General features: G+C 39.0%; 1 pseudogene; it reads left to right on the forward strand.

Moving 5' to 3' along the window:
* LOC131923659 (elongation factor 1-alpha 1-like) overlaps positions 1-14,429 on the forward strand; it is a 38,420-nt pseudogene that overhangs the window by 16,410 nt on the left and 7,581 nt on the right.

Below are 14,429 nucleotides of genomic sequence, written 5' to 3' on the forward strand. Positions count from 1 at the left end.
ATAACTACTGTTAATGTTTTTTTATGTAGATCTTTTAAGAATGCCCTTCACATACATACAAATACAGATGTGACAAAATACAAGCAGGGATATAATTATCAGAGCACACATATGATAGAAGTTATAAGACTATATTACATCATTTGTATTGATACGTTTAAAATATGCATTTAATTTTAATAAAAGCATATAAAATAGATATCAACTTCTGATCATAATTCAATATCCACCCTTTTTTTCTAATACGAGAACGTATCTCTGTATTTCAGCTTATCTCTCTATTACTCACAGTAATGGGTATATCTTTGTCCTAACTAAGGAGGCTAAGAATTCCAGTTTATGAGTAAAAAGACTCATTTCACCAGCTGCCAATTATTTAATATGTGTGTTCCCTCTCATACTTTTCAATCACAAATGTTTCTTGAGGGACCCAAGAGATAGCTTAACAGTTAAAAGAACTGGCCGCTTGCTCTTCCAGAGGATACAGGTTCCATTTCCAGCACACACAAGGCAGCTCACAACCATCTGAAACTACAGTTCCAGAGGACCCCGTGCCATGAGCTGGCCTCTGAATGCAAAACACACATACACACACACACACACACACACACACACACACACACACACACACACACACAGAGTGCACAGACATACATGCAGGAAAACACTCATATACATAAAATTAAAAAGTACTTTGAGAGACCATCTTACGCTTTTACCTTTGTTAATGTGCCCTCCTGTCTCAGTATAAACTCAAAGAACTAGAATTACAAAGTCAGCATGTAAAACTCAAGGATCATTCCACATACTGTTAAATAGGCTTGCAAACAAAGGCAACTCCACTAGTGTAATTCCCAATGGTATTGTGTAAGAGGGCTTTGTTTCTCCATCCCAGTTTACAGTATACTATTTTTTTTAATCTTAGCCTATTTAATAAGCAAAAAAGGGCACTTTACTTTTCACTTTTATTATGTGTTTATTATTGACTTATCTTCAGTTATGAATTTTATACTCATGTTTTGCCCATTGTCTTGTCAGTTTTTATATATATTAAAGACATTAGTACCTAATTGCACAGTTTGTTCCTCCATTTGTAAAACTATGCCTTACTTTTCAAATGTTGGGTTTTGCTTTTATGAAATCATGGTTCTCCATTTATAAACTTCAATATTTTTATTGTAGCTTTATTGAGATATAATTTGCATACCATTTCAGTGGATTTTTAGTGTAAACATGGAGTTGGACAACCATTGCCACCATTTAACTTCATAAGACTTTCATCACTCTAAAAGAAAAGTACTGCCCAACACCCATTCCCCGTTTCTTCTCCTCCCAAGCTGCTGGGAATCATTGGTCTATTCTCTACCTTCATAAATTTTTGTTTTTTAGACACTTCATATAGATGGAATCATAAACATTTGATCTTTTGTCTGCCGTTATTTTTGTCTCTTGGCTTTTTTGAGCTGGAGTCTTACTCTATAGCCCAAACCAGCCTTGAATTTATCATTGTCCTCTTCTCCAGTGATGAGATTATGTGTGTGAGCTAGCACATCTCTCTGTCTTACTTCATTAATCATGCTTACACGGTTATTTATGTTGCAAATAATTCCTCTAGACTGTCAAATGACATTCAAGTGTATAAATGTAACAAAGTTGTTTATGCATTTAGCAATTGATGGACATGTGTGTTGTTTGTACGTCGTATCTATTGTGAATAATGCTGCTGGAAGCATCTTGTATAGATTTTTGTTTGGGTATATGTTTTACTTCTCTTTAGGTATACATCTTGGAGAGGAATGACTGGGCCACATGATAACTCTATATTTAATGTGTAGAATTAACATTGAGAATGGCCAGCCTATTTCCCAAAATGGTAGAACCAGTTTAAACTCTACCAGTGTGGTGGTTGGAATGAGAATGGTTCCCCTGCAATCAGATATTTGAATGTTTAGTACCCAGTTGGTAGAACTGTTTGGGAACAATTAGGAGGTTGAGTTTTAGAGGAAGCATTTCACTGAGGGTAAGCTTTGAGCTTTTAAAAGCTCAGACAATTGTCACTTAGCACTCTCTCTGTCTTTGTCTGTCTGTCTCTCTTGCTGTGGGATGGTCTGTATGTCAAGTATGTTGCTGATTGGTCAGTAAATAAATCACTGATTGGCCATTGGCTAGGCAGGAAGTATAGGCGGGACAAGGAGAATTCTGGGAAGTGGAAGGCTGAGAGGGAGACACTGCCAGCCGCCATGATGACAAACAGCATAAGAAGATGTCGGTAAGCCACGAGCCATGTGGCAAGGTATAGATTTATAGAAATGGATTAATTTAAGCTGTAAGAACAGTTAGCAAGAAGCCTGCCACGGCCATACAGTTTGTAACCAATATAAGTCTCTGTGTTTACTTGGTCGGGTTTGAGCGGCTGTGGGACTGGCCGGTGAGAGAGATTTGCCCTGACTGTGGGCCAGGCAGGAAAACTCAAGCTACACTCTCTGACTCTATCTCTCTCTTCACCCTCTTTCTACCTGTAGGACAAATTGCTAAACGGTCTTATTAATAAAAATCCAGAGCCAGATATTGGGGTGAAAGCCAAGAGATCAGAGAATAGGACAAGCCACAGCCAAACTCACCTCACCAACTCCTCAGCTTCCAAAGAGAGCTATTTCCTGTATACCCCACACCTATATGCCTTTCTGTCCCTGCCATCTCACTTCCTCTTTCCGCCCAGCTACATCACTTCCTCTTTCTGCCCAGCTCTGTCACTTCTTGTCTGTGTGTACAGACCATCAGATCTTTATAGTTAACTAGTGTTGGAATTCAAGGCGTGTGCTACCATGCCTGGCTCTGTTCCCAGTGTGGCCTTGAACTCCTAGAGATCCAGATGAATCTTTGCCTTCCCAATGCTAGGATTAAAGGCATGTGCTACCATTGCCTGACTCCTATGTTTAATGTAGTAGCTGGCTTTTTCCTTGGGTCCTCAGATAAGCTTTATTAGGGTACACAAATATTGGGGGACACAATATCTCATCACATCTACCCCCACTCCTGACCCCCTCTGCTTCATGCTTGGGATATAAGGTTTCGGCTACTGCTCTATCACTGTCCCTGCTGCCATGCTCCATCCCATAATGATCATGGGCTCACCCTCTGGAACCATAAGCCCTAGTAAACCTTTTCTTTTATTAGTTGCTTTCATCATGGTGTCTCTTCACAGCAATCAAAAAGTGACTAAGACATCCAGCATTGGTGAAGTTTCTAATTTCTCTGCATTCTTCCAGCACATTATCTGTCTTTAAAAGAACTAGCTATTCTAGTGGATGAGCAATGGTATTCACTGTGGTTTCGATTTGCATTTTCCTAATGACTAATGATACTGAATATTTTTTTATGAGCATTTGAGCATCTGTGTATCTTTGGAGAAATCTATTTTCAAGTCTTTGCCCATTGAAATATACAGTTTGTCTTTTCATTTTTCTTTTTACATTCTGAACAGTAGACTTTTTAAAGATATACAATTCAAATTTTTCCTTGTACTTTTTTGGTTGTCATTTTTACTTTCTTCTTGGTAGTCTTTGAAGCGAATGATAATTGAAATCAGATTTATCCTCATTCTCTTTTTTTCAGATACGCCTTTGGTGTCATCTGTACAAAAAACACGATGTAACTGAAGTTTACAAAGATTCACTGCTATTTTCTCCTAACAATTCAGCAGGTTTTGCTGTAACATTTAGGTCTCTGAACCATTTCAAGTTAACCTTCTAATATGCTGTACAAGTACAAATTCATTATTTTATAAATAGAGATCCAGTTGTTCCAGCCTAATTTCTTATATAGGCATTTATTTTCTTACTGAACTGTATTGGCATGCTTGTCAAAATTAAATGAGCATAAATTCATTTCTGGAATCTGTATTCCATTAATCTTTGTTATTTGGGGTCAGGGAAGGAGGTTTTGCTTTGTGCCCATCTTGCCCCAAACTCCCAACACTTATGCTTCCCTTGTGGTGCCCACCTAATCCACGTCTGTGTCTGTTCTCACACTGGCTCTACACTGTTGTGGTGCCCACCTAATCTACATCTGTGTCTGTTCTCACACCAGCTCTGCACTGTCTTGGTCATGGTAATTTGTAGTAAGTTTTAAAGTCAAGGAAGTGTGAATCCTCTGATTTTTTGTTCTTTTTCAAGATTATTTTAGCCTTCGTGTCTCCCTCAAATTTTCGTATGCACTTTAGAGTTAGGTTGTTAATGTCTGTAAAAAGGCATTTGGAGTCTTTTCAGAAATTACACGGAATCCTTTGCTAATTTGAAGGAATAATAATACCAGGTAGGAGAGATGGTTTTAGGGTTAGGATCACTTCCTGTTCTTCAGGAGGAAGGGAGTTAGGTTCCCAGCACCCATATCAGATGACTCACAGCCATATGTAACTCCAGTTCCAAGGACTTTGATCCCTTTTTGTTCTCCACAGACATCCGCACACATGTGAACACACACACACACACACACAAACATACACACACCATAAATAAAAAAGTAAATAATTGCCGGGTGGTTGTGGCACATGCCTTTAATCCCAGCACTTGGGAGGCAGAGGCAGGCGGATCTCTGTGAGTTTGAGGCCAGCCTGGGCTACAGAGTGAGTTCCAGGAAAGGCACAAAGCTACACAGAGTAATCCTGTCTTAAAAAGCCAAAAAAAAAAAAGGTAAATAACTAAATAAAGTAACAAAAGGATGAGTACCATCTGAACAATATTATCTTCCAATTCATACGCGTCTTCCTTTTATTTAGTTTTTAAATATTTTTCAGTTTTTTCCTTTTAGTGATTTATTTTGATAAATTTATCCTTAAATAGTTATTTTTAAACATGGTTTCAGTACTTTTAGTTTTCCTTATCATCAAGCTGAAAAAGTATCTCTTCATCCCACAACTAAAATAAAATGTCTCCTGCATATTCTAATGCTCTTACTTGTTACTGTTTGTATTAATACTTTAATCCAGGTCAGGCTTATTTGGCCATGAGAAATGAGATAGGGAATTATTTTTCCATTTTATACTTTTCAGAACACTGTCTCATGAGTTATGTTTTGCATACGAACATGTCATGTTAAGCTTTTCGTATGGACTGTCTTATTCAATCCACACTTGTATACCCTCATACAGACCCACATAACAAGATCCTGTCATAGAATTAGGTAACACCAGCATAGTAGATAATATGTTTAATACTTTTCATTATGTTTATTTGTTTAGTGTGTGTGTGTGTGTGTGTGTGTGTATGTGTGTGTGTGTGTGTGTGCGCGTGTGTGCGTGTGCATGTATACTGATGTGCAAATGCTTATAGGCCACAGCACACATGTTGAGGTCAGAGGGCAATCTGCAGAGGTTGGTTCTCTCCTTCCACCACATGGATCTCCATGACTGAACTCCGGTCATCAGGCTTGGCAGTAAGTAGCATTACCTGCTAAGCCATCTTGATGACCATAGCAATTCTTTTCAAATGTGTGGCGTTTGTACAGCTTACTGAGGGTGCTGAAGAGTTTTTCACTTGTAGTTTGTATCTACCATAATTTGCCATATTAAATAGTAAATAAAAACATTTAATGCTCATTTGTCATTTTGTTTCTTCAAAAGAACGACAAGAAGCCCATGATTTGTCACCATTATACTTTCAAATGAAATATAGACGAACGGGGGGCTGGAGAGATGGCCCAATAGTTCAGAGTGTTTGCTGCTCTTGTAAAGGATCAGAATCCAGTTTCCAGACCCGACATGGTGGCTCACAGCTGCCTGTAAGTCCACCTCCAGGGCGTGTGAGATCCTCTCTGACCTCCACCAGCACCGCCGGCACACCGTGCCCGTACACATGTGCAGGCAAACCGTCGTACGCATGAAATAAAAAGAAGTCTCAAAGAGTAGCCACATTTTCCCGAAGAGTGGCATTAATTTTCATTTTGGGGAGATGTGTATTTAATGACTTGCTTAATCTATGACTTCAGGAGGATTCTCATAGTTTATTCTACATTTAAATTGTGGTAATACATCACATCGTATGATATATGGAAAATGTAGCACTCAAGAAGAAACAAGTATAAAGGGAAGGTCATATCTTAATGTGCTTACGAAAGTAGCTTTGAGCCCCCAAGTGTCTGAACAGCTCTTGGGCTTTTCTGGTGAAATGTTGGTGTACAGGACGGTTGCTGGGATGACTGTACAGGAAAGTTGTTGGGATGACTGGTAGAGAAGCCAGATGTTTGAGTTTGAGTTTCAACTTATTTTATATTTTTGGCCCAAAGTTTCCTTATTTGTAAAGTAGGAGATATGGTAGTGTGGATTAAAACCACAGGAATACCAAGATAGACAAAACAGAGCCTTAGAAAATGCATGCACATAGTCTATAATAACCAACACTACTGTTATTATCATCTCCTTTCTATACTGAAAATGAGGTCCTGAAATGGGAATTGAATTATATTTCCACATTTTAAAAACATTTTTATTTTCTCTCTGTGTGTGTGTGTGTGTGTGTGTAAGTCAGAAGCCATCTTGTGGGAATCTGTTCTCTTCTTCCACAGTTCCCAGGGATTGAACTTGGGTCCTCAGGCTTGGCAGCAGATGCTTTTACCTGCTGATCCGTCTCACAGGCTCTGCCACCCATTTTTAGCTATGAAATATTGGCACTTTCTTAGTCCTTGACAACTAGAATTCCCATTTGGAGGCTGAGAACAACAGAAGTAGTTTCCAAAAGAGATGTAGTAAAGTGTTGAATGAGACACACATGTAGAATAGTATGATGTCTTCTAAAAGGCACACCTTTGTATTTCTATTGCTATAATTATTACTACTATTTATACACAATTGTTCATATCTTATGTAACTTATGATTCAATACTTGTGTCCCTCCAAAATCTGTAGTTGAAATGTAATCCCTATGTGATAGCATTTGGAGGTGGGGGTATTTGGGACACGATTAAATTATGAAACTATAAAGCTGAGCTTTTGTGGATGGGATTAGTATCCTTATGAAAGGATCCCAAGAGAGCTCTTTCTCTCTCTCTCTTCCATATGAAGATATAAGATGTCAGCAGCCTGCAAAACCTGAAGAGCATCCTCACTAGTGATGTTGGCACCCTGGTCTAGGAGTTCAGTCTCCACCACTGTGGGGAATAAATTTCATTTGTCTCAAAGCCATCCAGCACATAGCACTTTGTTATAGCTACCCAAAATGATTAAAACACTTGCAATATTATCAATGGCCTCTGGGGACAAGCAGGTAAATCATGTCATGGTCAAAATAGGCTGTTCGACTTAATTAGAAATCTGGCCAGCAGGTTGCTGTTTGCACTTCGAGTTTCTGAAATCAGTTGAGAGTTTCCTTTTATTAACATTCAGAGGCAGGAAGCTATGGATGTCAGTCAAATGCCAATCTGCTAATGTCAGTCACCTGGAGCTCTTCATGGACATTTGCCTTCATTCATTAGGAAATTCTAACTGCTGCCTCTTGACAATTAAACCTGAAGAGTCCTACTCTAACATAGCTAAATGGTTGGTTGGTCTTTTGAAATGACAATTTTAGATTAATTAGAAATTAAAGCAGCATGATATTTTACATGTAAAGCTGGGGGATTGTCCAAGCTTCCAGTTCTGTTAACTAAATGTAATGTGTAATGATCTCAATTGATTGGGATTAATTTGTTTGTTTTGCAATAAATAATACTTTCAGGTAAGTTTTATTAATGTGCCTCTGGTACCACAAAAGCTTGTCCTTCGAGAGGGGCTTTCAGGCCAGATCCATCTTGGATTCTCTGGATCCTGTGTCTGGAGTGTTTGGTGTCTACAGCAATAGGAACTTTCCCGAAACCTCTAGGTGGGTGGGGGTAAAACCAAAGGCAACAGCAATGGACAGTGTTTTGGGAGTCTCTTGGACAACCCTGACCAACATCTCAAAGGAGGGCTTCTCATGCCTGGTGTTGGTGTATTTTTTACATAGTCTGCGACTCTGGGGGAAGCATTGCTGGCTGTTTAACTATGTATGTATATCAAATAGTAAATGGCTATGGTTACATGTGCTCATGCTTAGGTTTTCAGTTTTGTTCCATTGATCTACATGTCTGTTTTTGTGTCAGTCCCGAACTGTTTTTTATTACTATGGTTATGTAATATATCTTAAGATCTGAAGTGGTAATCTCTCCAGCATTATGCTCAGAAGCATTTTGGCTATTGGCAGTCTTTTGTGCTTCTCTATGGAATGTAGAATTTTTTTTCCTATATCTGTGAAGAATGAGATAGGGATTTTGATCGAGATTGCATTGAATCTATAAATAGATTTGCATAAAGTGGTCTTTTTCACAATATTAATTCTACTAATCCATGAGCACAAATATCTTTCCATTTTCTAGTGTCTATCTTTTTCTTTGGAGGTTTAAAGTTTTCATTGTAGAGGTTCTTCACTTGCTTGGCTAGGTTATCCCTAGTTATTCTATTTTCTTTGAGGCTATTGTAAATGGAAGCATGTCCATGAGCTCTTTCTTTGTATGTTTGTTGCTGTTGTACAGAAAAGCTATTGGTTTGCTCAAGTTGATTCTGTGTCCTGCCACGCACTGAATTTGTTAATCATTTGTAGGAGTTTGCTGGTAGAATCTTTGGCATCTCTAATATATAATATCACGTCATCAAATAGGGATAATTTGACTTTTTCATTTCCTATTTGTATGCTTTTAATAACTTACTTTATTACCCCAGATAGTGTTTTGTGCACATTGTTGAAAAGGCATGGGGATGGTAGACAGCCTTATTCTTGATTTCAGTGGGATTGCTTTAAGTTTTTCTCCACTTAGAATAACATTGGCTCTGGGTTTTTCATATATAGCTTTTATTATGGTAGGTGAGTTCCTCAATTCCTACATTCTCTGGGACTTTTATTTTGGTTGGGTTTTGTCAAAGGCTTGCCTTTTCTGTGTCTATTAAGATCATCATGTGATTTTTGTCTTCATGTCCATTTATGTGGTTTATTACATTATTGATTTGCATATGTTGAACCATCCCCGAATCTCTGGGATAAAGCCAACTCGGTCATGGTGGATAATCTTCTTGATGTATGTCTGTATTCTGTTTGTAAGTATTTTGTTGAGCATCTTTGAGTCTGTGTTCATCAGAGAGCTTGTCCTGTACATTTCTTTTTGTATTTTTCTATCAAAATGATACTGGCTTCATAGAAGGAGTTTGGGCATACCCTTTCTGCTTCTTTTATGTTAAACAGTTTAAGAAAGCCTGGCTGCAGATTTTTAAAAGTCTGGTAAAATCCTGCTTGTGAATCCCTCTGGCTCTGGACTTTTTTCAGTTGTAAGGCTTTTCATTACTATTTCACTCTCCTCATTTGTTATAAATCTCTTTTTGGTTAATTTTGGTGGTTTGGCAACATCTTAAAAAAATCCATCTTATTTTTCCAAGTTAATGAACTATAGGTTTTTTAAAGTATTCCATTGTAATATCTTAATTTCTTTGGTGTCTATTATGATGTAATGAATGGTTTCTGATTCTGTTAATGTGGATCCTCCTTTGTTTAGTTGGGCCAAAGGTCAACCAATCTTGTTTATCTTCTCAAAGAACCAACTCTTAGATTCAGTGATTCTTTGTATTGTTTCTACTTCATAAATTTCTGTTCTGCATTAAGTCACTTACTTTTGCTCTTTCTGATTTTTTTTTAAAGATGTAGGCGTTGAAAGCTGTAAATTTCCCTCTATGATTCCTTTCAATGTGTCCTAGAGATTTTGTTGTTTTTTCATTGAATTCCGGGAAAATTAAAAAGTTCTTTCTTGATTTCCTCATTATTACTCAAAGAATCCTTTAATGAAGTTGTGTTTACTAGATAATTGTTTGCTGTTGATTTTGTTTCATTGCATGTGTATATTTTAAGGAGAATTAATTGAACTTCTGTTTTCTTTCAAATTCCACTGCCATTGGACATAGAGACACATTTGCTTCCACAAATACAGGCTTAACTCAATAAAATTGCAAACCTGATTATGTCTGAAGAATTTGGTATTTGGGGAAAATCTATATCTCTCTCTCTCTGTGTGTGTGTGTGTGTGTGTGTGTGTGTGTGTGTGTGTGTTCATCTTAGATTGGAGAATAAATTGTATTATTTGCAAAATGGGAAGAATGTAGACCCAATTTCTCCCCTTTAAGGGAATAGGCCTACATTCTCACAAAACTAAAATGAGACGGAGACAGTGTCTGCAGCCCAGACTGAGAAGCCTGACCTGTAAGCAGAGGTAAGTCAGTCACTGTTGTCAGGTCCAAAGGAAGCCCCAATTCTCCAAACTCCAAAAGGCAGTCCAAATAGCCAGAACTGAGTTCCACCTGAACTACAGGAAGATTTCTGACAGTTAGATAAAGGCAGAATTCCTTAGGAACTTGGGAAACTTGTTCTCATCTGCCCAAAGGAGTCATTTCCCTTACCTCTGGCAGAGGGACATATGACCCTCCCTTGACAGACACCTGGGTTGCATATCAAAGTGCATGCTGGTCTCCCAGCTCCCTCAGTCATCCATACTTGTTATCCAGTTTACAGCCCCCATGCCAGTCTTCTGGCTCTCCCCTGTCCCCAGCGACTCATCCTTTTTTATAAGCTGGCTATTCTCACTATTCTCTCTCTTACTCACAGTTTCTTGCTCTCATTCTCTTACTCTCTATCTCTTGCTGTCCTCTTGTTCTTGATACGCTCTATTTCTTATCCTTTGCTCTCTCCCTCTCTCAACTATCCCACTCTCCCTGGCCCTGGCATGTCCAGCCTGCTGGCATGTTCAGCCAATTTCCTTTCCTCTCTGCTCTCTCTCACATCTATAAGAAAAACCTTCCCCTCATCATACCACGGAGTGGTCATATTGGCAGGGTCTTTACTGTGCCCCTTCACATTCAGTGGTCAACTAAAGTCTCAGTCCACCTTTTGGTTTTTCATTTGGGGTTACACTTTCAAAACTCTAGCTTGGATGCCTTTTGCTGGACATTGAAAACACCAAGTGAATTTGACATGCCTGGCTTTCTTCTCTGTCTTGATCAAACACAGAGCAGCAATTAAGAGCGCTTTCAAACCCTGGGAAACAAATTAGGAGCATTTAGCAATTAGCCTCACAAGATTGCTTGCTTTGCAGACCCCCTGTCGCAAAGAGTTAATGCCGTAGCTACTTAAAAATCCAGTGGTGGTTCTGAACACTGTTTAAGGCTCTTTGTTATTTCATGATCACATCAGATTTTCCTTATAGATTTTTAAATATTCACAGTTTTTAAAGTAGCTGAATTTCTTGTTTCATTGCAAATTTCAGATGAATAATTTAGCAGTAACTCTTTTATTTTTTATTTTTTCAATTATGCCATGGGATACTGCCATGCTTCTGGACTAAAGTGATAGGAGTAGATATTCTAAACTATTATATCCTCCTTCTTTGCTAATATAAACCAGTTCTCCCAGGTTCCCCAGCCTCTTCCGTGATCTTAACCTAGTAGTGAGGATAATGGGGCTTTTCATTGACATTCTTTTACAATTTGAGCTGTATAAAGTTGCCTTCATGATTCAAAAAGAATTTTTGAGGTTGAACTATGATGTTCACACTGGGAACTTCCAGTGGCCAGTTGAGGCTCACTGTGTCCTAACACAAAACGAAATGAAAAAAAAAAAAAAAAAAAAAAAAACTCTATAAGGAAGATAAAACCAACCAACCAAAACAAAGACTTTGGTGTCTGCCCTTGACCTTGGAGGGGAACATTAGGGAAAGCAGGAAAAAAGTTATGCATTGAATCTTGAAGAAAGTAAGTGAAGTTGTCAAGCAGCTTGACCCATGTGATGGGTCAATGACTTAAACACATTGTCACTGTACCACCAAGCAATGACGTACACACAGTGTCACCATGCCACTAAGCCGATGGCACAGTGTGTCTTCCTTCCTCAGAAGACATGTCATGAGCTAAGGAACTCCACTGAGCACCCCATTTCACTCATTTTTATCGGCTTATTTCCCTCCTTTGTCTCTCCTTATAGAGGCAGATGATTTGCCTAAGTTCTTTACAATGCTTTACCCTCACTGATTTTCTTGGTTTTTCATGTTCTAGCCCAGATAAAAGTCTCCTGATGTGTGGTATAGACTAGAAAAAAGAGAGGCTGGGTAATGTTTTCTTGCAGCAGCCCCCAGGACCAGTTTCTCTTCTATTCGTCTTCTTCCTTGTGTCAAGCTTCATTCTTGCACAACTGCATCCTTCTTCTTCTGCTTGTTTGGCCACTTCCCATGCCTGTCTTTGGAGCATGTCATGTCTCAGGAGCTTAAGTATCTACCAAAGCCTGTCACTGGCTGTTGATGATGTTTTATTTATTTTTTAATTTATTTATTTTTATTTTTTTAAAATAATTTATTTGTATTTTATGTACATTGATGTTTGCCTACATATCTGTCTGTGTGGGGGTGTCAGATCTCCTGGAACAGAAATTACAGACAGTTGTGGTGAGCCGCCATGTGGGTGCTGGAAATTGAACTCAGGTCCTCTGGAAGATCAGCCAGTGCTCTTAACTTCTGAGCTATCTCTCCAGCCCTGATGATGTTTTAAAATGAGCTTTTTCTTCTTCCATAATTCTTTTGGAAAGACGTTCTTCTTCTTGGAAGTTGTGCCGAACTCATTAATATTCACATTTATTCTGTTGGTTTTTTCTAATCCCTGACAATGTATGGAAGCCTTCCTTAGCTAACTAGAGATGGTCCTATAGCACTGTCCCATTGACCAGCTTGCCCAAGGAGAGCTGCATATTGCAGAGTGAACGGGCTAGAGGGGTAACTAACTGTCCCAAATCCCCTTTGATGGCAGCAAGCTCCTGATAAGGAAAGAAAACACTAGTTCTCAGCTCCCTCCTGTTTTCCAACTTGTTCTTTGTCCCTCGTGCTGTGGGATGGTCTGTATGTCAAATGTGTTGCTGATTGGTCAATAAATAAATCACTGATTGGCCAGTGGCCAGGCAGGAAGTATAGGCGGGACTAACAGAGAGAAGAATTGAGAGAACAGGAAGCTGGGTGAGGGAGACACTGCCAGCTGCCGCCATGACAAACGGCATCTTCACCACGTGGCAAGGTATAGATTTATAGAAATGGATTAATTTAAGCTGTAAGAACAGTTAGCAAGAAGCCTGCCACAGCCATACAGTTTGTAACCAATATAAGTCTCTGTGTTTACTTGGTCAGGTCTGAGCAGCTGTGGGACTGGCAGGTGAGAGAGATTTGTCCTGACTGTGGGCCAGGCAGGAAAACTCTAGCTACACCCTCGCATCTCTGAGTCACCTGTGCTTCCTTGAATGAGGAAGGAAGGGACGATGATGAACTTCTTTCAGAAGATTCTACAAAATTTTCTTGGTTTTGTAGTCAGATAAGATTGTCATCTCTCTCTCTCCCTCCTTCCCTCCCTTCCTCCCTCCCCCTCTTTCTCTTGCTTTCTCTCTTTCTGTTTCTCTCTTTTTCATCCTTCCTTTCTTGGCCAGGTCATACGTAATGTAGCCCAGGCTGACTTCAAATACACTATATAGCCTAGAATTTTGGATCTCACTGCCTCTACCTTCCACATGCTGAGATTATAGGCATGAATAAACTCAGGGCAGTGTGAATGTTACATTATTGCTGTACCAACTGAGGTACATTCCCAGTGTCCCATCAGAGTTTTTATAGCTGATACCCAGAAGGATGAGCTGAACAACATGACTTGTTTCAAGTGTCACAGTTCAAATAAAATAAGCAAGCTGTGGGCACTGGAGACATGGCTCGGTGGTTAAGATCACACACTCCTCTTGCACAGGACCCAAATTTGATTCCTAGCACTTACATCAAACAGATCATAAGTGCCTATAGCTCCAGCTCCAGGTGATCTGATAGCCCTCTGACCTCCTCCTGTATACACTTCCACACCCCAACAAGTAATAAGTAAAATAATAAAAGAAAATAGTTAAGCCGGGCAGCGATGAGGCAGAGCCAGGTAGATCTCAGTGAGTTTGATGCAAGCCTGGTCTACAGAGTGAGATCTAGGACAGGCACCAAAACTACACAGAGAAACCTTGTCTTGGAAAAAAAAAGTTAAAAAAAATAAGCAAGTTGTGACCTTAAGAAATATGCCCCCTTTTTTGGCTTCAGTTTTCCTGGCAATAATAATAGTGCTCACCTAATAGGATTGTTCAGCCTATAATAGCTCCATCTATCTAAAAAATTCTTTTCAGGACTTGTTAACGTTGTCCTAAAGTATTAGGGAATTTCTCTTGCAAGGCCATCTCAGTAAATTATACTCCTTTTGCAGAAAGTGGTTACGGCACATTGGATTAACCTCTTTTCAAGCATTATACTCCCTTCCTAACCAGGTCACTTGAAATAATGGTAATAATAACAATGACAAAAATTAAATTAGATGAGTATTTGGAATA

Source organism: Peromyscus eremicus, chromosome 13 (genome assembly GCF_949786415.1).
Source record: "Peromyscus eremicus chromosome 13, PerEre_H2_v1, whole genome shotgun sequence".
Classification (NCBI taxonomy): Eukaryota; Metazoa; Chordata; class Mammalia; order Rodentia; family Cricetidae; genus Peromyscus; species Peromyscus eremicus.